The 21,931-nt window shown below is 46.3% G+C and overlaps 2 protein-coding genes across 3 annotated transcripts in view; one reads left to right on the top strand and one right to left on the bottom strand.

Moving 5' to 3' along the window:
- KCNH6 (potassium voltage-gated channel subfamily H member 6) overlaps positions 1–21,931 on the bottom strand; it is a 534,004-nt gene that overhangs the window by 475,968 nt on the left and 36,105 nt on the right. The gene's annotated exons all lie outside the window — the stretch shown is intronic.
- MARCHF10 (membrane associated ring-CH-type finger 10) overlaps positions 16,782–21,931 on the top strand; it is a 30,903-nt gene continuing 25,753 nt past the window's right edge. The window contains exons 1-2 of one of the 2 annotated variants that reach the window (XM_048516925.1): positions 16,782–16,816; positions 21,219–21,303. The gene's annotated coding sequence lies outside the window, so the exon portion shown is untranslated. The remainder of the gene's footprint in view (positions 16,817–21,218; positions 21,304–21,931) is intronic. The other variant, XM_048516926.1, reaches the window with a different exon arrangement.

Genomic DNA, 21,931 nt, shown 5'->3' with positions numbered 1-21,931 from the left:
CACGATTGTCCCAATCTTTAAGAAAGGGAATCAAGATGCCCCTTCCAACTACAGACCAATCAGCCTGTTATCTATTCCAGGGAAATTGTATGTGGGCCATCTCCTCGAGAAACTTTCAGAATGGGCCACCCCTTTGCTTGGACCAGAGCAAATCGGCTTCATTAAGGGTCATTCCATGTACAACCATTGTGCGGTACTGAGACACCTCGCTGAGAAATATGGTAAAACTAAGAACACCGGGCTATATGTCACATTCTTTGACTTGAAGAGTGCCTTCGACTCAATCCCCAGGCAACTCCTCTGGAATAAGTTAAGAGCTCCTGGGATAGAGAAGTGGCAACTTTTCCTCATTTAAAAACTCTATACTTTTACCACATGCAGCATTTACTGCAACCCTTCCAGACTCTGCTCCTCTGAAATAATTTCCAACAAGGGCATCAAGCAAGGTTGTATCCTCGCCCCTTTACTCTTCAACCTGTTCCTACAGGATCTTTCCAACTCCCTTTCAGCTGCTTGAGCCCACCCTCCCATCCTAGGCAAAGCACCCTTGGTCACTCTGTTATATGCCGATGACACAGTCTTACTCTTGCATACCAAGATAGGCCTGAAACACCTACACCACGCCTTCACTGACCATTATGAATGTGATCAACTTACAATCTACTATGAGAAGACCAAAATTGTGGTCTTCTCAAAATTGTGGAAGCCTTCTGCATGGTCTATCAATGGGAATCGAACTGACCAGGTTAAAAGGTTTAACTACCTGGGAATCCACTTCCAATATAACTTGGACTGCTCAGTATAAGCACATCTCCCTCTCTACCAACCAGTGTGCAGCAGCAATTAGGCGATTCTTTTATTCCCATGGGGGCCAATGCGTTCCAGCAGCTGTGAGAGCCTTTGGTGGCATGCTGATCCCAAAAACTCTGTATGGCGCCCCAATTTGGTTAAATCACAACTTAAAACCTCTTGAGAGTATACAATCCAATTTTTTCCGCAAACTCCTTGGCATTTCTAATAGTGTGTCATATCTCTCCTTACGTTCCAAAATAGTTGTATTATAAACTCATGCCAATAAAAGGTTGTTGTTGATAATGATGATACTCTTGTTCTAAAAGTTTGGTTTTCAAACAGCCATATGTGTCAGATGGAGTGAGAGAATATAGTGACTCTAATGAAAGGCCAATAGTACCAATTTTTTCCTGAACTAACTTCATCTGTCTGGATACCACACAGTCAGAGAGCATCAAGAAAAGTAAACTGGAGTGGTCCTGTAAATAATGAATACGCAGCCAATATTTGAAAGTTCTCAACCAGGCAATTGATACATGAGATATTTGCCCAATAGGGTCACATATGGAACACAGTTTGGTAAGCCCATGATTTTATGAAAAAAGCAGGGCTGTAATGTATTTAGAGTTTGATTTACAGCTTCAATCCAAATCGGTGCTCCATAGAGGAGCTGGGATCCACATTTGGCATTAAATACATGTAATGCAGATCATACATATTGATGGCCAGAGTTAAAGAAAAAGCGCTGGATTGCAAAAGCACTATTGTTGGCTGTAGCAAGGGCCAGTTTTCTGTGTACTACCCATTTAAGACTACAGCTGAAAGTAATGCTCAGGTATTGTACGGTTTAACTTGCTGTATAGATCTTTAGGTAATAGTCCAAGTGTGTCTACTAAATTGTCTGGAGAATACCAGAGTTTTTGATTTATCATAGTTAATTTCAAGCTCATTTGTCTTACAATATTCGGCACACTGGTTCAAAAGGCAGATAAGGCCAACTGTGGTGCATGAAAGAAGAACAGTATCGTCTGCATACAATAGAGCTGGCACATGTTTTGAGCTCAGTTTAGGAGCATGACCATCAACCTGTAGAAGGGCTAGCACTACGTTGCTAAGAAAGATGTTAAACAAAAAAGGGGCAATGTGCAGCCTTGTTTGACTCCCTTGGTAATGGGTATGTTATGTGTAAGGGGCCCATCTGTTGCACTTCTAATTTTGCAACTAGTGCAAGTATAGAGTTGTTTTTATTAAAAACAATAGTCTGGGATCGATGTTCAGGTCAAAGAGTTTGCTCCAAAGTAGTTCTCTTGAAATAGAGTCAAACACTCTTTTAGATCTAGACCATGGAAGCCCTATCAACATAAACATCACTTATGCCCCAACTACAGCTGCCAGAGAAGAAGAAATTGAAATATTTTGTGCAAATATCCAGTAAGAAATTGGCCATACACCGAAACAAGATGTACTGATAATCATAGGTGACTGGAATGCAAAAGTATGAAACAAAGCAGAATCCAGTAATATTGGAAAATCTGGATTAGGAAATGAAGCAGGAGAGCGATTCCTGTCGACATCACTGGATGGCCAATAGAGAAATCTAACAAATTACATTAGTGGAAACTGAAGATGGAGATGCTTTGTTCTCACTGCTAAAACAATTCATCATACAAAATATAAATAGTTAATATAATAATCATAGTGCCAAAATTAATCTAAATAACATTCCTAAAGCTGTTAAAAACCAAGTAAAGAACAGATTTGCATTCCTAAATTTAGTGGACCATGAATCAGAAGAGCTGTGGGCTGAAAGCAGAGACATTATAGAGAAACTGTGTAGAGACCATTCCTGTAGCCAAAGGGAAGGATGGATAATGAAAAGTAAAAGGTGACAGAAATAGAATCAGAACTCTAAATGCAGCTTTTGAGCCTTGCATATAGAGACAGGCAGAAATCAAAGGGGGGGGGGAGGAAGAACAAGAGATCTCTTCTACACGTTCCAGGAAATCTAGGGGAAACTGAAAAGACTACCAGGGATGCTGAAAGACCAACATGGACATACACTATTTGACCAGGACAACATAAAGAAAAGATAGAAAATATAGATTAAAGAACTGTACAAAAGAGATGGAAGGATGACAGATTAAGAATAATATTTTGATGAAGAACCTGCATTCTAAGCAATTGGAAGAAATAAATCACTGGGAGTATATGGGATATCAATAGAGCTATTTCAAGCTGCAGAAAATGTCCATCAAAATCTTAATAAGAATATGCCAACAAATATGAAAAACAACAAAAAATGACTAGAGATACAGAATCTACATTCTAATTCCAAAAAAGGAGATGCCAAAGATTGCAGCAACTATTGGACAATTACATTGATTTCCCACATAAAAAAGATGCTCAAAATCTTACAATATCCATATATGGAACAAGAAATACCACAGATTCAAGCTGGATTCAGGAAGAGACAGTGGAAATTTACATTGGTTACTGGAGCATTCCAGATAATGTTAGAAGAAAATCAATTCATATTTTATAGATTAGAGCAAAGATTTTGACTGTGGATTATAAAAAGCTTTGGATGCTCCACAGAGATGTCAAACAAAATGCCATATTATCTTCTTATCTGTTAAATTTATATGCAAAATGTATCATAAGGAAAGCTAGGCTAGATTGAGATGTAGGTGGAAGGAACATTAACAATTTGAGATATGCAGATGGTACCACATTACTGGCAGAAAATAGTGAAGAGCTGAAATGACTATGGATGAAGGTTAAAGGAAAAAGTGCCCAAGCAGGATTACAGTTAAACATTTTAAAAAATGAAAGTAATTACTTGTGAGAAAAATGAAAATAATTACTAGTGAGAAATGTTGAGGGTGACAATGAAGAAACTGAAACGGTTAAACAGTATATACTTTGGCTCCATCATTGACCAAAAGGGAGATTGCAACCAAGAAACCAGAAAGAGATGGAAACTGGGAAGGTGCAGGAGGATGCTTATGTAAGTGAAAGGGGTGCATTCTTGAATTCATGTAACCATTCAATGCCTCTTGTGATATATGTAAACAGCCTGTTATATGTAACCATTGCCATCTGTGTGTTCCTTCCTTGACCTGTGCTTTTGCAAGCTTTGTTGTAAACTAGATCTCCCCTGTATTGCCTATCCCGTGAGAAAAAAGTTATAACTGTTATCTTGTTGTGGGCAGGAAATCAGGTGGCTCCTCTGCTATCTATTGCTGACATTGATTTCAGAGATGTTACTAGCTCTTCTACTGCTAACCAACATGGCCACCCTTTGAAAGAATGTTTGCAGCAACACATATAACCATGCCATTTGGTTCCAGCCAGTCAGGTTTCCCAACTGGTATACTTTATGTCTCACAGATTTGAATGAGTCACAGGTCCTTTTCTCCAGAGATGGGTCTGCCTTGTCTCTGGCATCTGGAAAGTGGCTTAATACTTGAAGATCTCTGTATGCTGTCACCCAGAGAGATTCTGCAAACCTTAAAAAGCAGACTTCTAGAACAGGAATATCATATCTTGTTGGGCCAAGCAAATAAATCATGCTCACCCCTTTCTGTCAGAATAGTACCAGAACAGGGGCACATAGCCAAATATCTTGAACTATTAACTGAACCCCAACAGAGATGGATTATTACAAGGGCCAGATGCAATACTTTCCCATCGGCCATTACAAAGGGTCGCTACCTATCTATCCCTCTCCAGGATCGGGTCTGTCCACACTGTAAAAACCAAGTGGAGACTCTTGCTCACATTATACTTGACTGTCCAAGATATGTGGGTATTAGGAATTTCTCTTCTGGGCGGGTCTTAGACAAATCTGAAAGAGACTCTGACAACTCTGTTGTGGAGCTTTTGTTAAATAACACAGAAAAAGTAGCAAAATTTCTTTTACAAGTGACAGAATTTTCTAAGTAATGTCCAATGCTAGATACAGTTTATCTGTCTGTGTTTTGAATGTACTTTTGATTTGTACTTCAGAAATGTCTGTAATGCTCTGGAGCCTATTTTAATATGCCTAATAAAGGTTGTTGTATTGAGAAAGTGGCTTATATTTTAGGTCAGAGCTTTGCTTTTAATTGGAGCAGTCTATATATCTTCCTTTGCCCTGAAGAAGTATGAATACCTAACCAAATTCCTTGAGGTTCACGTAAACATCTACCCCAATTTCTTCACCCTGTTCATTGGAGAAAACGAGAAAGATTAGATTTAACAAAATGGTTGGTCTGAGAGCCATCTGTCCTTCCAGCCTCTTTCCTTTTGGAGCAAGATCCTAAACAGGCAAATATTGCAGCTCATATCATTCAGATTATACAGCTTCTCCTAAACTGAATGTGAAAAATCAATACACAGCATTTATTAATCACATGCATCTTCCAACAGTTACTTGCTTTAAGTAGGCATAGAATATTTGTCACTGCACAGCTGAAATGTGTCCAGATCAAGAGAATGGACCATAAACTGCTCAGTAAACTGAAAATTAACTTTGTATATTCAGTGGATTTTTGATCCAGAGTGGTATGCATAAATAACATCAATGTTTTACAGAGTCAGTTCTGTATATTTTATCACAGACAACATAGTATTTTGCTAACCAATTCATTTTGATAACTAATAACTTGGCACAGAATGTTTTAAGACAATTGGCTGTCATTTTGTAGTTCTTTCCCAAAAGTGCAAGATAATCATGTAGTCAAGGATTGGGGAAAGGTAGCAACAACAACAAAGGAAAACAGCAATTTATTTACAGTTTTATCTCATTCTGATTATTCATACTGGATCTAAAGACAGAGCAACAAAAGCAAGCTGAATGAAACGCATGATCATGAAGTAAGGGTCTGCTAAAAAAACACACTTTGTAATGGACACTTTGCTTCCTAGCAACTGCGGCATGAGAACAGGTTGCTAAGTAACTGCAAGCACCAATTCTGGCCAGGCTGAAGCAGGAAATAGGCCATAAAAGGAATTCACCCTGTTCCATTCTCCTTGTTGCCATGGTGATCATACATAAGTGATGGATCCCTAATTAAGACACAGAGTTTAAAAGAATATTTCCTCTTGTTTTCACAGTAGCTAGCCCTCATACTGAACACCCTACAATTCTGAGTGGGGCAATTTGTTCCTATAAGTGCACCAGGATTGGTACAGAAAGACAAGGTTACAAACACTACCAGGCGCTAAAATGGTCAAGGATTCTAAGAATTTATGCTACTACAATTTTTAAATAATTAAAGTCACAAACATGTGCACAAAGTAAGCAAGATGGCAGTATTGACGTAGCCATATAAGGCTTGCAGGCTATCAAGTACCAACAAACGTACATATGGACCCCATGGCTTGCTGGAGGCTCTGATTAGATTTGTGGGATCTTAGCAATCTTAACTGGAATGTTAAAAATGTGTTTCTTCTGACATTTTTCCAGAGGTAAACTTTATCCAATAGCAAAACTGGACAGCATTATGTGATGCCTCCCAGAATCCCTCTTTATTTTGTATGTGAACTCTCTGTTTGAGAGGCTAGGCTAGAAGAGTTTATAACAGTGATGGCGAACCTTTTCGAGACCGAGTGCCCAAATTGCAACCCAGAACCCACTTATTTATCGCAAAGTGCCAACATGGCAATTTAACCTGAATACTGAGGTTTTAGTTTAGAAAAAACGGCTGACTCAGAGGAGTGCGTTACTCGGGAGTAAGCTTGGTGGTAGTCGGTGGCTTTGTTTTGAAGCAACCATGCAACTCTTCCAACGGGTGAATGACGACCCTAGGAGGGTTTACTCAGAAGCAAGCCCCATTGCCAGCAACTGAGCTTACTCCCAGGTAAAGATTGCGCTTTAGTTCTTTGTATGAAAATCAGTGGGGTTTAACAACGCTTAACAGGGTTACCTATACTGCTTCCCCAAAACTAGGTGTTAGGTTTAATGCTAATAATTGAGCCCAGCGGCCAGGCCAGCCTAGATGTGTGGGGGGGGGGGACTCTGTGCATGCCCACGGAGAGGGCTCTGAGTGCCACCTCTGGCATCCGTGCCATAGGTTTGCCACCACTGGTTTATAAGATCAGTTGCTGAGAAAACAGATAAGCTTTCAAAGTCAAGATGTGAAATGAAATCTGAATGAGGGAAGGGGAGAGAAAGGGTGGACTCAGAGAGGAGTGAGAGGACACCTGCACTAAAAGAGGTGTATATATGTTGCGCACATTTTTGTACATAAACAATTGAAACACAACTATCTTGGACCCAGATTTTTTTTAACGTCATAACAAAAGATTATTCAGGGAACAGTTCTCCTTTTGCCAGCAAAGTTAATGTGTTCACACTTCAATTTTCTGAATGGTACTAAATAATTCTACCAATAAACTTCTAATATACCCAGGTTCAGAAGGTCCGAAAAGAAATTGAGGTTCATTGGTAGAATTATTTAGTGCCATTCAGAAAATTGAAGCGTGAACACGTTCTCTGTTTCATTGCTTTTGACTTCACACTCCACTGTGTTAATGTTGCCAGCAAAGTTAAACCAGGTACAGCCAAAGACAACTGGGGCTCTTTTTTAATTGATTTACTTCCATCAACTGCATTGCTGCAGAAAGATAATATGTGACACACTGAGCTCAAGCACATCCACGGATCAAATGTTGTTGACTATAGCCAGAAACAGGTGATGTCCCTGCAAATCTCCTTCCCATCAGTTATAGGCTGGATGCAATTCAAATGATGGAGAAGGGATACTTGAAACAGAAATGGACACAGCCCTGCTGGTCCAGAAGCTGCTGATGCAGGCTGATTGCTAGGGATACCCTGAATCAGAGGTGGAGCTACAAGGGGGCCAGGGGGTGCGCGTTGCACTGGGCGCGCACCTGGGGGGCACACAAATTTCAGGTTTGTGTTTTTTGTAATTTTAATGGTTTTTTCAGTTTTTGGCCTGCAAGGGTCGCAGCTTTTAAGCTAGCACAGGGGTAGGGAACCTGCGGCTCTCCAGATGTTCAGGAACTACAATTCCCATCAGCCTCTGTCAGCATGACCATAAAGTAAAGATCAAGGAAAGAATGTCCCAGGTGGCAGTGGTAACATAGAGCAGACTGGTTGCATATATCTTTAGCAGCATTGATTTGTAGTTCTAAGCAGTTACATTAAGGTAGGAATGCATCTCAATCACATAGATACAAATCCCCCTGACAGAGGGCCACGTTGTTTCTATGGAACATGCAGTTCAGGAGTAAGCCTTTCTCAGTCAGCAGAAGTAAGGGCTTCAGACAAAAGTAAGATCAGGTGGCCCCAGCTCCCATCAGCACCCTTTAAATTTACTTAGGCTGTTTCCTTTTTTTTGCCCACGCGGCCGTCGAGGCGTCTCACGCCCGGCAAGAATTCTGCCCGGCGGTGGAGGCAGGAAGGCTGACTCGCGTAATGCAAGCTTATCTTGAGGCGGACCTCGGAGAGCCCGGCAGGCGGCAGAAGCGGACTCCCGCATGGAGCCGCCTCTTCCCCCGATCCACTTTCCACACTTGTCCCCGTCGTCCAGCCTGCTGGCCGTGAAGCCCGCCCATACGCTGCCCTCCACGACCTCCAGGGGTGGAGGGACAGCGATGGGCGTCAACTGTCAACAACCGGCAACTTGGAACAAGTTTCGTAATGAAACGAAGCGAAAACTTTAGCGATGTTCCCTGGCGGTTCTGTTACGCACCATGCGCCGCTCGGGAACACGCTGTCGAGAAAAAACAACCCTTTAAAAAAGGGTTGTTGTTTCAGGGTGACCTAAGCATTCAGCCCCCCTGGGGAGGGTGTGGCGCCCAGGTCCAGCGCTGCTGCTTAGCAACAGCGCCTAATGCCTAAATGGCTCCCTGGGGAGGGCGTTTATCCCGTCCCCAGGGCGCCATTAAAGGGCCGTGCGGAAACGGCCTTAGAAAATTTACCTGCCACCTCTTCAGAGACCTGCCCAAGGTAACTTACAAAGTAAAACAATGCAGTCATAAAAATAAGAATTATCAATATAAAAACAAGCCATGAAAACAAGTCAGAGGCATAAACCCACACAAAGCAACATTCAGAAGCCTAAAATGATATCTATAAAACAGACCTCGGGCTAGAAGAGGATCATAAAAAGATGGAACCTTTTAGTTAAAAGCTGAGTAAAAATAAATGCTTTTATCTAGTCCCTAAAAGGGTGAATGCATTCCACAGAAAAATTCCTGTCTGCATTTGCCACCATCCTCCCTTTTGCAGCTGGGAACACAGAGAGGCCATTTATGGACTTATGGTCTTCTTCACATTGAGCGTACATCCCCTTTGGGTTTGATTCTTGGTGATGCACATTTCCCTGTCTTTGGCAATCACCCCGCCTTCAGATCAGAGAATCCCTTTAGTTTCCAAAAACTCTCAAGCAGTCTTCAGATCAGAGAATTCCTTTAGTTTCCAAAAACTCTGAAGCAGACTTTTCCTCCACAGGGAAAGCAAAGGAGATCCATATGTGTTAAGTTTTTTTGGGATTTTCTCACATCTTCCCACCTTTTCCCACCCATATCACAGCAGACCTCCCCCCTTTTTTGGGTCAACATTTCAAAACAATCAGAAGGGCTTTATTTTCTTTCCTTTTTTAAGCACACTGAAGGTCTATTGCTGGAGGAATAAACCCAGCAAAATTGTCAAGAAACTGATATGGTCTAGCAAACGAAGGCCAGACCAAAGGCAGCAAAACCAAAAACCAACCACAAAAAAACAAAAGGCGGCAGTCAGCCTCCCCAAATGGAGGCTGGGAGTGTGTGTGTGTTTGTGTGTGTGTGTGAGTGTGGGTGTGTGTGGGTGTGTGTGTGTGGGGGTGTGGGGGGGTGGGGGGGGGGGGGGGGGGGGGGGGGGGCTGTGAGGGGGTGGCAGGGGGGGGTGTGTGGGGGGGTGGGGGGGTGTGGGGTGGGTGGGTGTGGGTGGGTGGGTGGGTAAGGGAGTGCATGCATAAATGGCTAGAGTTGGGCTTGGGAAGAGGGGACTCCTTCAAGTATGGGTCCAAGGTGGGAATCTATTAAAGAGACAAAAAGCCCCAGTAGTCGCCAACTTGCAAACCTGAGTGAACATACAAAACTTGTATATACTCTTTTACAGGAAACTGCCCAAAGTGTGATCATTATTTTACCAACTGTGGGATATAAATCCTGTTGCCCAAACAATTGCACCACATCTAATAATGCAAGAACACAGCAAACCTTCTTTCTCAACACTGATTTTTCCCAAAACTGGCCTCTTACTGTAAATTCCTTGCAGAAAAACAGTAGGGCGGCTTCCTGTCCAAAAGAGTGCTGAAAGATGCCACCTTACTAATTCTTCATTCTGGAGTTCTTCTGCCGTGGCTCAGTGGTGCAGCATCTGCATGGCATACAGAAGGACTCAGGTACAGTCCTTGGCAGCATCTCCAGTGAAAGCAATTGTGCAGTAAAAGACCTCAGCCCCAGACTCTGGAGAGCCATTCCCAGTCTACCCTTGATGGACCTGATTCAGTATCAGGCATCTTCACTAGTTCATCTGACAGGTGTCTGCAACCTATGGCTCTCCAGATGTTCATGAACTACAAATCTCATCAATTGGCCATGCTGGCAGAGGCCGAAGGGATTTGTAGTCCATGAACATCAGGAGAGCCACAGGTTGCAGACCCCTGATTCTGTAGGATGCCCTTTTGTGCAGCTCCACAAGTAAAAAACCAGCAGATTCAGGTAGCCAGGACATCAATGTGTGGCTAGGGTTTCCTTTCCTTTCTCTTTCTCACTCTTTATTATTATTATTGTTGTTGTTGTTGTTATAGATTTCAAGCTGCCAGATCTTTAGCTGGTTGTTGGCCTTCATTACAATTCGAGCCTCACCCAGAGGCCTAGGAAGTTGTAATGTATTGGCGTAGTATGTCGTCTGCGGATCCCAGCAGGGGCTGCCTTCTGAATTTGGACCAGATGTTAATTTTGATGGGTCAATTGAAGATGCTTTCAAGAATGCTGCCGTGAGTGTTTTGGGATGCGCGCCAAGCGTGCCAGATTACCACTGGGACTGACCTCAGCTGGTTTGTGCCACCCATAGAGCGCTGAGGCTTTCGATTTACCAAGTCCGCGGTATTGTTGTTGTTGTTGTTGTTCTTGTATTGATACAGAAACAGTTATACACAGCAAACAAGATCAATATGCTGGATTTTGTATTATATCACAAGTCGGACACTTCCCAAGCATCTAGGACTGTGTGATGTATCGACGAATAATGTCGATGCAGAGCCGAGTAGGGTGGCCTTTTGCAGCTGACATATGGTGATTTTGTCAGCGCTGATTGTTTTTAAGTGCCGATCAAGATCTTTAGGCACTGCACCCAGTGTGCCGATCACCACTGGGACCACCTTTACTGGTTTGTGCCAGAGTCTTTGTAGTTCAATCCTTAAATCCTCATATCGTGTAAGTTTTTCCAGTTGCTTCTCATCAATTCTGCTGTCTATTATTATTATTATTATTATTATTATTATTATTATTATTATTATTATTATTATTATTATTATTATTATTGTTGTTGTTGTTGTTGTTGTTGTTGTTGTTGTTGTTTATTTGACATTTGTTTGTTATGCTTAACAGCTAACAACAACTTCTTCTTCTTCTTCTTAATTTCTTCTTTAGACTATATCGCCACTCCCCGAGGAAACTCAGGGTGGTGAACACAGAGTATACAAGCAGACCACAGAATAAAATCAACATACAACCAGGAGTAATTAAATTATGGCTCTGTACATATTAAAACTAAACTCCATTAAAACACAGCGTTCTAATTACAAAAACACAAGATATGGCGTCTTGTGGCTAAACCCCCTAAGAGGGGGGGACGGCAGGGTCCACTGATGTTATAAACGAGGGGGCCAATCAGCAGCCGGCCTCCCCAAAAGCCTGATGGAACAGCTCGGTCTTACAGGCCCTGCAGAACTCACCGAGATCCCACAGGGCCTGGACAGCTGGAGGAACAGCGTTCCACCAGGCAGGGGCCAGGGCTGTAAAGGCCCTGGCCCAAGTGGAGGCCAGCCGCATCATTGAGGGGCCGGGGGTCACCAGCAGATTGGCCTCTGCCGAACGCAGAGGCCGACTCGGGACATATGGGGCAAGACGGTCCCGCAGGTACGAGGGTCCCGAGCCGTGTAAGGCCTTAAAGGTTAACACCAACACCTTGAAAATGATTCGGAACTCAACCGGTAACCAATGCAGACGGCGCAACACAGGTAAAATGTGATCTCTAGTGGCACCCCCTGTGAGCAAGTGAGCCGCTGCATGCTGGACCAGTCTTAATTTCCGAATCAGATGCAAGGGAAGGCCCGCATAGAGCAAGTTGCAATAGTCTAGTCTGGAGGTGACCGTTGCATGGATCACGGTGGCTAGGTCTGCTTGGGAGAGGAAGGAGGCCAACCGCTGGACCTGACGGAGATGGAAAAACTCAACCCGGGCTACATGGGCCACCTGGGTCTCCACTGAAAAAGATGAATCCAGGTGGACCCCCAGGCTGAGAACGTGGATCCCCAGGCTGTCTACTATACTAAGGGCAAAGGGGGGTGGGGGAGAGTGGAATGGTTTTTAAATCTCCAGCATGGCCAAGACAGAGGAAGTATGACAAACATTGACTTCAACACTTCACCAACATTCAGTATGAGAAAACTGAAATTATGTATACAGAAGGCCAAGTTTGTACTTGTGGTGTACCTGCGACTAGCCCAAGGATACCTGGTTCTCCACACAGAAGTTTACTGCCTTTAACCACTACACTGTGCTGACTCTCACACCCCAGATTTTATGTCAATTGTAGAAGAATTGTGTCTGCCCTCTCTACGTGATCTGAGAGTTAAGTGCCTTTTACAGGCTCACAGGTACAGACACATCTCCCATTCCAGATATGCAGATAGCCCAGCCAGGGAAGATGAAAGCCACAGAGTTAGAGAGGCCAAAAGGCAAATAAATCTTCCTTGTGATACAGAGAAAGAAAGATAAACCATAAGGAATCAGCAAAGAGGAGATCCTAAATCCCCTGGCCAAGAAGCAGCTGCTCTGTCAGCCCTGTTGTCTTCTTACTGGGAGTTCTCTCGCTCCAGATCTCCATTGGAATGGCAGCCGTGACCACATGCTCGTAAACAAAGGGCAAAATTCCTGCATCATGAATCCAAGACAATGCATCATTTCTGAAACTTTCAGCTTCCCGAACAGATGACCTATCAGGGTCTGCAACCTGCGGCTCTCCAGATGTTCATGGACTACAAATCCCATCAGCCCCGGAATTGTAGTCCATGAACATCTGGAGAGCTGCAGGCTGCAGACCCCCCTTATTCTAACCATCTTTAAGATATGTAAAGTGCTAGAGTTAAAAGATGGTCGTTTTAGCACTTTTTATGCAATCCTTACTCGATGTTCTCTTAGTTCTCTTAATAAAAACTCCTTTATATTTTGAATGCTGCCAGTAATCTGTGATGGATTTTGATGCTAGATCACAGGTGTCAAACTCGCGGCCCTCCAGATGTTATGAACTACAGTTTCCATCATCCCCTGCCACATGATGCTGGCAGGGGAAGATGGGAACTGTAGTCGATAACATCTGGAGGGCTGCGAGTTTGACACCTATGTACTAGATGGAAGTAGCTATGTGGGTTAGGAACCCAATGGTCCCTTGCCCACTTTTCCCAATTCAGGAAACTGACAGCCATGCTAGGCTGGGAGATTACTGACTCCATGACCCTTCACCTCCTCCCAACCTATCTTGCTGGAAGGTGCATCCTCCAGGGTGCTGGTGCCCATGAGCACATGTAGCAATGATTGGTTGTTGAGCTGGATAGTTTTCTAGGCTAAACTTGCATTGTGAGCGGGATCTTTTAATTCTGATGCAGTCAATAGCACTTGCAGGAAAAAGAAACTAAGGCACAAGATTATATGTTTTTATGGGATTTAATTGGTATACAAGATTTCAACAAGTCTGCTTCCTTTTAATTCCAGAAGTGATTTTCCAGAACGCACTCGGCTTCACCAAGGCATTCTTAGAGTTTGCAACTTAATTTGACCTGGTTGCTAATTTCTATATAGCACATTAATCATGAAATGTAATCTCACCAGTCCACTGGCAGAGGGCAGCAAAGAACTCACCCTTTTTCAGCAATCTGGTCCCCTTCAGACAAGTATCTGAAAGTTACAGAATGAAGGAGAGAGGCTTGTATCCTGTCTCTCTCTCTGATTCCCGATTGGCGATCCTTCATCCTTATACTTTATCTAGTTCACCTCCCCTCCACAGCCTGATACATCTAAACCAGTGATGGCAAACCCTTTGGGTTCAATGTCAATACAATTCAAAGGCTTTCACAGCCAGAATCACTAGGGTGTTGTGGGTTTTCCGAGTTGTATGGCTGTGTTCCAGTAGCATTTTCTCCTGACATTTCACCTGCATCTGTGGCTGGCATCTTCAGAGGATCCTTCGTGATTCAAGGAGATCAAGGGTCTCATGCTCCCGCAAGGAGACCCCAAGCACACCAGTGGTCTAGCCTGTGGTTGCCATGTTCTGATGTGTCTGAGGCAGGAGAAATTTGGTAGAGATTCTCCAAAATAAAATGGCAGTGGCAAAGAACATTGCTGCTCATATCTTCCCAAATTCCCCCCTTCAGCCAGCCTGTGCTTCAAGGAACGGCTTCCTGTTGGCTAGATCTCCCAGCGAGCCTTCAGACTGGTCAAGGGGAGTCCCTAGTGGCGCTATTGGTTGGGGGTATGAGGTAAAGACAGGCAGTAGACTGTGAGTAGTGGGGTGTGAGGATCTAATGTATACCAGCAACCCCTGCCAACATGTCCACCACAGTGCATGAAACGTTGTCCTATTCTTCCCACATCGAGATGCCCGGTTTGTACTATCACATGAATGCCAATTTGTCACCCAAATGCAAATGAGTGCCATGAAACCACACAACCCGCTCCCTGCCACCCCTGAATTTCATTTGAGGGGATGGGAACAATGCCATTATTGTCAAAATGGGGGGAAACTGATATTTGGAGGTATTCATTGGTCTTATTATTTTATATCGATAACTTGATATATTGATATGAATTTTTTTAATTCCAAAGATATACGTGTGCCTGACCAGCCAGGGACCACAGGAGGAGCGGGAGGTCATGGGCAATAAAAGTGATCCGGCAGGACAAGGCTGCAGCAGGAGGGAGCTCGCATCGGGGGGGGGGGGGGGGGTTGAGGCTGGGCTGGCAAGCTGGCTGTGGGCAGAGGGAAGAGTCCCCGAGCAAAGTTGTGCTCACTGGCAAATCTGCCCCACTCTGGCTCATGATGTTAAAAAATTAAATTTTTGCTAGAAGTTGTCTCACTTGCCATGGAGAGAATGGAAAGCAAAAGCGGGTCTAGGGGAAATACATCCGTACAATAGGCTGCAGCGTTTGGGACTCTTTAGTTTGGAGAGGAGACGTCTGAGGGGGGATATGATTGAAGTCTATAAAATTATGCACGGGGTAGAAAATGTTGACAGAGAGAAATTGTTCTCTCTTTCTCACAATACTAGAACCAGGGGGCATCCATTGAAAATGCTGGGGGGAAGAATTAGGACTAATAAAAGGAAACACTTCTTCACGCAACGTGTGATTGGCGTTTGGAATATGCTGCCACAGGAGGTGGTGATGGCCACTAACCTGGATAGCTTTAAAAGGGGCTTGGATAGATTTATGGAGGAGAAGTCGATCTATGGCTACCCATCTTGATCCTCCTTGATCTCAGATTGCAAATGCCTTAGCAGACCAGGTGCTCAGGAGCAGCAGCAGCAGCAGAAGGCCATTGCTTTCACATCCTGCATGTGAGCTCCCAAAGGCATCGGTGGGCCACTGCGAGTAGCAGAGAGCTGGACTAGATGGACTCTGATCTGATCCAGCTGGATTGTTCTTATGTTCTAATAAATGTTGCCGTGGAACAGACATTCCCCCCTGCAGCGCAGATATCTTGTGCGTAATCCGCCATAGAATCTATAATTTATAATTTAGGTAACACAATAAATTGCACTGCCCATCGTATTGATGCAAATTTAAATTATAAATGTGGGGTTTTGTTACTGCTGCAAGCAAAGATTGTCCATGCATCCAATATTGGGGACAAAGAGAACTGAAAAGTGCTGCCTTAGTTCGAAATAGAAAACCACTTATGTTGTAAACAAAGCAAAGTGTATTTTTTGGGGGGAGGAGCACATCCACTGTCCTTTCAAACTAGCACTATTTTAAAAGGACCGGAGCCTTATCATGCCGAATGAGCAGGCCATACAGAGACCGTTGCGGTAATGGTCTGGGTCTCCCACCCCACTGGCGAGAGGCAGCTATAAAACATGACGTCAGGAAGGGAGCACGTGTGGACCCAGCGGCCCCGCCCGGACACGCATCTCGCGGTCTCTCCCCGCCCCAGCCCCCCCCCCCTCTGGCGCCCTGTAAGGAGCAGCTTTAGACAGCCACGTTTTGCCCCCCGCAACAAGCGCCCTTCATGGTTCAAGGCTCACCTGTCCCACCTGGGTCAGAGAGCCTCGGGATGGGCGGGAGAGGGCAGCGCTGCTCAGTAGGACCGCAAACACAAACACCAGGTTTAAACACCGACGAATAAAATAGTTTGAAAGCAAAACGGAGCGAACCACGGCTGCCCTCCGGGGACTAGAACCCAAAACGTGGCTGATGGGGGCGGGAGGGGGCAGCGGCGAGCCTCTGACGGAGACCCCCCGCTCCCGCTCCCCAGGTCGCCGGTTCGTGCCCGCAGCGCCCCCAGCAGGACAAGATGGGCCCCCACAGGCGGATCCCGCCCTCCTCCTCCTCCTCCTCCTCGCTTCTGCCGCGCCCTCAGCCGGAGCCCGCGGCCCTTCCTCCTCCCCTTCTCCTCCTCCTCCCCCCCCTGCGGGGCTCGCGCGCGCGCCCCCGCGGTTGCCGTGGAGACGGGCGGACGCTGCGGGGGCGGGGCGCGGGCGAGAGCGCACCGGAGGGGAGGGGAGGCGGGGGCGGACGGGCGCCCGGCCAGGTGAGGAACCGCGTGGCGGAGGAGGGGGCCGGCTGGCGGGGCGGGGCCCAATCTGTGCCTCGGGAGCCCCTGGAACTCGCATCCCGGGGGGCGGGGGAGGGGCCCGGAGGAATTACAGCTGGTCCTCGAAGATCTACCGAGATCACTCTCCCCCCCCTCCCCGGAAGTTGGAATCAGTGTCCAGGCGTTAGGGGAGCTCCAGAGTGACCACATCTCCCCAGACCCTGCCCTCCCCAGAGGCTGGTCTCACGTCTCCAGGAATTTAATAAGCCGCAGTTGGCAACCCTCCCCACTTTGCCTTCTTCCATGCTCAAGCTCCCTCCTCCACCTGCTGACCACCCTTCCCCAAATCCAGGTGTGCTCGAGCACCTGCTGGAGGAGGCCCCACCTGTGCCCTGCCCCTCCAGCTCCACTGCACATCACTGGCCATGGAGAGGGCAGGTGACACTGACCACTCAGAGCACTCACTGGCCACATCAGCTGCAAGAGGAGAAGACCAGAAGAAGAAGAGTTTGGATTTATATCCCCCCTTTATTTCCTGTGAGGAGACTAAAAGGGGCTTACAATCTCCCTCCCCCCCCCCCCCCGCAAACACCCTGTGAGGTAGGTGGGGCTGAGAGATCTCAGAAGAACTGTGACTAGCCCAAGGTCACCCAGCTGGTGTGTGTTGGTGTGCACAAGCTAATCTGGTTCACCAGATGAGCCTACACAGATCAAGTGGCAGAGCGGGGAATCAAACTCGGTTCTCCAGATTATACACCTGCTCTTAACCACTATACCATTGCTGGCTCTTAAACTGGGAAACAGCCCTCTCTGAGAATAGGCTGGGGCCAACTCTGGCTAGCTTCTGGCTTTTCTTCCAACCCACTCAAAGGAGCATCTGCGCTTGACCAATGCTTCTTGCACATGGGTTGTTTTCTCAGCTTTGGGTGTAAGTTGGCATTGGGGTGTCCCCCTTCCGCACACAGTGCAGCCAGTGGTGCTTCTGTGCATCTCCAGGTTATTCCCAAAAAGTTTGGGAAAGAATGGCAAACTGGGCACTTACTTGCTGATACAACCACTGGGTAAATTATGAGCTAAAAGCCCATATTTAACTGAACCATCATAACTTCCAAATAGCTCCACACAAACTGCACCATCCTTGCCCTGAAAGTCCTTAAGAACATAAGAACAAGGCAGCTGGATCAGACCAGAGTCCATCTAGTCCAGCACTCTGCTACTCGCAGTGGCCCAGCTGGATCAAACCAGAGTCCAGAGTTCAGTCTCTGGAACCAGCAGAGAGGAGAAGCAGTGGAGAAGAACACTGGGCCAGGAAGAGCAGAGTGAGCTCTGGTGTTCATTTTGGAGGGCTTTTCTCAAAGCCACATCTTTTAAAACAGTGTATTTTAACAGGGTTTTGCAGGGGTTATCTCTTTTTCTCCTTGTAAGGCTACTGAGAGCTGAGACTGCTGGGAGGTGGGGCTTAACAGGAGTTAACAGAGGTTCCTCTTTGTCCTGGGCTGCTCAGAGGTGGGGCTCCTGAGGTGAGTCAGTCTCTGAAACCAGCGGTGAGTTGAGTTCAGTCTCTGAAACCAGTCTCTGAAACCAGCGGTGAGGTGAGTTCAGTCTCTGAAACCAGCGGTTTACACTTTAGTTCAGTCTCTGAAACCAGTCCTTCGTGCAGATAGTCTTAATATAGGAATATTCTTCATACTAATAACATTACTGGGATTTATCTAGTGCTTTTTGTAACACTAGGAGCACAATTTCGACATACAGAATTAGAATTTCCGTAGCCCAAAATTTAAGGCAGTTTTGTTGCTGAACTTTCCTAGTTGCTGAGAGCTCGATTGTTTATTTTTATTTGTCTAAAACATTAGCTGTCTTTCTACCCCATAGAAATCCACAGGAGCGTGCAATATATAAGACAAAGTAAAGCACATAAAACCCACTAATGACTTAAAACTGCTGGTAAGCAAAATAACTAAAAATAATCAAAAAGTGAGGGGGCCAGGTGTACCTCCTTGGGGAGGCTGTTCTGTAATGTTGGGGCTGCCTACTGGAAAGGCCCTCCCTCTCTCCTGTACCCACCAGATCAGTTTATCAGATTGGCGGGGCATTCAAGAGGGCCTCTCCTGGTGATCCTAGTGCCCAGACAGGAACATGTGGAAGAAGAAGATCCTTCAGATACTTGGTTTAGAAACTCTAGAATGGGCCGAGCAGTTCCCAGAGGGGAGTGAAGTCGGCCCGCAGGGGTCGCAAGGAAGAGGCGAGACGCGGAGATATCATCCGGTGGAGAGAGCCAGCAGCAGGAAGCGTGATCCACGGATCTGGCAACTCTGCCATGTGCTAGTCCCTGGCACCTTTTATTAGGGTTTACAATAGGGGCGTGTATGGGAGGCGGGAGAGCTGGAGAATATCATATGATACATGACATCATGGGGTTGCCTACGTGCGGGAGGAAACCCTCGCGTCTGGGTCTAATCCATACCTGGGGGCAAGCGCCCCTTTGTCCCTTTGTCTGGGACATCTGGTGACCGTGAGTCAGGCATCTCATGACCTGCGTCTCACGGGGGTCTGGGGGATGGGTGAGCGTGTGCGCCCAGAAGGACACAGATGGCGCAGGCATTCCTGCGCTCTGTCTGAGGTTCTGCTGGGTTCGCGGGGCTCATCCCTACAAGGAGGAAGCTGTGGTGCTGCCAGACTTTTTGTAACACTCGGCATAGGAGGTTAAGAGCTTGTGTATCTAATCTGGAGGAACTGGGTTTGATTCCCAGCTCTGCCACCTGAGATGTGGAGGCTTATCTGGGGAATTCAGATTAGCCTGTGCACTCCCACACACGACAGCTGGGTGACCTTGGGCTAGTCACAGCTTTTTGGAGCTCTCTCAGCCCCACCCACCTCACAGGGTGTTTGTTGTGAGGGGGAAAGGGCAAGGAGATTGTAAGCCCCTTTGAGTCTCCTGCAGGAGAGAAAGGGGGGATATAAATCCGAACTCTTCTTTTTCTACTCTTCTTCTTCCTAAGAGGGCCAGCAAGCCAAAAGTGACGCTGCCCCTTTCAGTGGGTGGACCAACTCAGTGGGTGCACCACCGAATTTGCTGGCGTCAGGGTGTTCTGCCAAATGGGGAATCCCAGCCCCAAAGGGCTCAGGAAGCCAATTAAAGCCAACTCCCCCCCCCCCCCGAATGCGTGGTGGAGCACTGGCTGTGTTGGCCCCTGGGCATGGTGATACTGCTGCTCAAGTCCCCTGCATCGGCATAAATGCCCCATCAGAACTGCACTGTAAGTTATTCTGCTATTGTGCAGGAACAGACTGGAAAGTGAAAACGGTCATGGAGCAAGCTCACCAGAGCAACCGCTGCTGTCCTACAAGCCAGCAGTCCATGGCCGTTCAGCATAGTGCGGTGGACAGTGGCCACTCATTAGCTCACTCGTTGCATCCTCTCACAAACTGGAAGCAGTGCAGTTAATGAGTTGACAACAGTTGCCACTGCTGAGGAGGGGCTTAAGCCAAATAGCTCCTGAACATGGGCAGAGCTGCTGGGCTGGCCACTGGGAAATTTCCTTCTAAGTCAGGGGTCTGCAACCTGCGGCTCTCCAGATGTTCATGGACTACAATTCCCATCAGCCCCTGCCAGCATGGCCAATTGGCCATGTTCTAAGTTAAATGGCCAGTTCCAGAGGTGGGATCCAGCAGGTTCTCACAGGTTCCCGAGAGTAGGTTACTAATTATTTGTGTGTGCCGAGAGAGGGTTACTAATTGGTGGTTTTGCCACGTGATTTTTGCCTTAGTTACGCCCCTCCTCTCAGCAGTAGTGCGCAGAACTTGAAGCAGTCTAGCAGGAGGTGTATCGGCGTGCGTGGCAGCCTGCACCTGCGTGCATTCGTTTCCCTCCCAAGGACCGGCGCAGCGGCTGCGTCCTTGCCACAGCCCCACCCAGGAATGCCCCGCCCAGGAATGCCCGGCCACGCCCCATCGTGCCCTGCCCAGTCCCATTGGCGCTACGCCACAGTTTGAATCCCATCACCATGGGAACCTGTTACTAAAATTTTTGGATCCCACCACTGGCTAGAGCTGCTAAGTCCCCACCCCACCCTTCCCATCAACCAGTTGCCAACTCTAAGTCCACCCCGACTGTCCACATCTAGAATGATTTGCTGTTAAATTTAGTAAATCTTAAGCAGCATTTGACCATACAACTGTTCCAACTAGTGACACGTCACAGTTCTCATAATACTGTTAAGTCATTGAAAATTCCAGGGAAACAGAATGTTTGGACTTTAGAATGATATAGTCCAGCTGATGCCTGACTTCCTCTCAGCCTTCTTTCTTACAGTCTTCTGTTTTTTTCCCATGCTTCTCCCTCCCCTCTTCCTTTCCCTTTCCTCTTCCTTCCTCCCTTTCCTTCTGCTGTACATAGTGGGGCGAGTCCGTCTCCAGAGGATAAATTCTGCCCAGGAGAGCACTGCAATGAGAGGGCAACGGCAGCTGCAGTGATCCTGAGCGTGAGTGTTTTCAAAATTGAGCGGGGGGGAGGGGGCTCCCAAAATAGACAATGAACGCAGCAAAGAGAATGGGCTCAATCACTGTTTTTGTTCTGTATTGGGAATGCACATCAAATAACTTCATAGTCTGGAAGACCTCTGCAACCCTTCCACTTTCTCCAAGCTCCCTGTGTCCTTGAACAATTTGTATATATCCCTATGCTGTGTTGTGCGGCACTTAAGGTACGGTAAAGAGGGTCTCAGCTCTGTTTTCCCTAGAGTCACTGAGTAGTTGTACAGAAACAATGAAGAAGCAGCAGGCGGGCAAAAGGGTGGCTCAGTTCAGCAAGGGGCAGTTCTCAGGAAGGTGGCCGATTACATAGGGCAGTGGTGGCGAACCTATGGCACGGGTGCCTGAGGTGGCACTCAGAGCCCTCTCTGTGGGCACGCATGCACAGAGTTTGTCATGTGATAATAGTGCAATTATTTCAGGGAGATTATTAGCACTAAACCTAAGACCTTGTTTTGGGGAAGCAGTGTAGGTAACCCTGTTAAGTGCTGTTAAACCCCGCTGATTTTCATGGGAAGAATTAAAGTGTGATCCTTTACCTGGGAGTAAGCTTGGTTGCTGGCAATGGGGCTTGCTTCT

The sequence above is a fragment of the Sphaerodactylus townsendi genome, linkage group LG15 (assembly GCF_021028975.2).
Source record: "Sphaerodactylus townsendi isolate TG3544 linkage group LG15, MPM_Stown_v2.3, whole genome shotgun sequence".
Classification (NCBI taxonomy): Eukaryota; Metazoa; Chordata; class Lepidosauria; order Squamata; family Sphaerodactylidae; genus Sphaerodactylus; species Sphaerodactylus townsendi.
Note: the sequence above shows the minus strand (reverse complement) of the source record. Positions and strands in the feature narration are given on the sequence as shown.